Source organism: Oryctolagus cuniculus, chromosome 20 (assembly GCF_051225735.1).
Source record: "Oryctolagus cuniculus isolate XC-2025 breed Fujian yellow rabbit chromosome 20, ASM5122573v1, whole genome shotgun sequence".
Taxonomy (NCBI): Eukaryota; Metazoa; Chordata; class Mammalia; order Lagomorpha; family Leporidae; genus Oryctolagus; species Oryctolagus cuniculus.
Window position 1 is genome coordinate 32,090,202 of NC_142886.1, and position 1,888 is coordinate 32,092,089.

Sequence of the window (1,888 nt, forward strand, 5' to 3'; positions counted from 1 at the left end):
TTATTGCAGCACAATTCACAATAGCCAAGACCTGGAACCAACCTAAATGCCCATCAATGGTAGACTGGATAAAGAAATTATGGGATATGTATTCTTTAGAATACTATACCGCAGTAAGAAACAACGAAATCCAGTCATTTGCAACAAAATGGAGGAATCTGGAACACATCATGCTGAGTGAAGTAAGCCAGTCCCAAAGGGACAAATACCATATGTTCTCCCTGATTGGTGACAACTGACTGAACACCAAAAAGGAAACCTCCTGAAGTGAAATGGACACTATGGGAAATGGTGACTTGATCAGCATAGCCCTGACTGCTAATGGACAACTTAATATATTATCCCTCATAGTATTTTTTTTTGTCTGTTCTACTTAATATGACTGGTTTAATTCTGTAATTATCACACAGTTATTCTTAAGTGTTGAAAATTAACTGAAAAGTGATCCCTGTTAAACATAAAAGTGGGAATAAGAGAGGGAAGAAATGTATAATTTGGGGCATGCTCGGGCTGACTTGCCCCAATTGGTAGAGTTGGAAACATACCAGGGGATTCCAATTCAATCCCATCAAGGTGGCATGTGCCAATGCCATCTCACTATTCCAAGTGATCAATTTCAGTTCACAATTGATCATAATGAAAGGACTAAGAGTCAAAGGGAGCACATAAACAAGTCTAGTATCTGCTAACACTAACCGATAGAATAAATAAAGGGAAGAGTGATCCAACATGGGAAGTGAGATACTCAGCAGACTCATAGAATGGCGGATGTCCTAAATAGCACTCTGGCCTCAGAATCAGCCCTAAAGGCACTCGGATCTGGCTGAAAAGCCCATGAGAGTATTTCAGGCATGGAAAGCCAAGACACTCTGGGAAAAAGATCTCTGTGAGTGAGATCCCAGTGGAAAGAACAGGTCTTCAAAGAGGGAGGTGCCTTTCTCTGAAGGGAGGAGAGAACCTCCACTTTGACTATGACCTTGTCTAAACAAGATAAGAGTCGGAGAACTCAAGGGGCTTCCATAGCCTTGGAAACTCATGACTGGTGCATAGGGAGATTATTGATGCCATAAACAAGAGTGTCAATTTGTAAAGTCAACAACAGGAGTCACTGTGCACTTACTCCTCATGTAGGATCTCTGTCCTTAATGTGCTGTACACTGAGGCTTAATGCTATAACGAGTACTCAAACAGTATATTTCACTTTGTGTTTCTATGGGGGTGCAAATGATTGAAATCTTTACTTAATGTACACTAAACTGATCTTCTGTAAAAAAAAAAAAAAAAAGAAATTATCAATTCCCAACTTGACTCTCACTGGGATTAAACATGACAATAGGTCTGCTCTGATTTCATCATGATTTAAAAAAAAATCATCTATTATTTTTCACTTTATGTTTCTGTGTGGGAACAAACTGTTGAAATCCTTACTTAAGGTATACTAAGCTGATCTTCTGTATATTAAGATAATCGAAAATGAATCTTGATGTGAATGGAAGGGGAGAGGGAATGGGAAAGGGGAGGGTTGTGGGTGGGAGGGACGGTATGGGGGGGAAAGCCATTGTAACCCATGAGTCGTACTTTGGAAATTTATATTCATTAAATAAAAGATAAAAAAAAAAAAAGTCTTCCTTTTTGCTGTTGGTTCACCCTCCAATGGCTGCCGCGGCTGGCGCACCACACTGATCCGATGGCAGGAGCCAGGTACTTATCCTGGTCTCCCATGGGGTGCCTGGCCCAAGTACTTGGGCCATCCTCCACTGCACTCCCGGGCCACAGCAGAGAGCTGGCCTGGAAGAGGGGCAACCAGGACAGAATCCGGCGCCCTGACTGGGACTAGAACCCGGTGTGCCGGCGTTGCAGGGCGGAGGATTAGCCTAGTGAGCTGCGG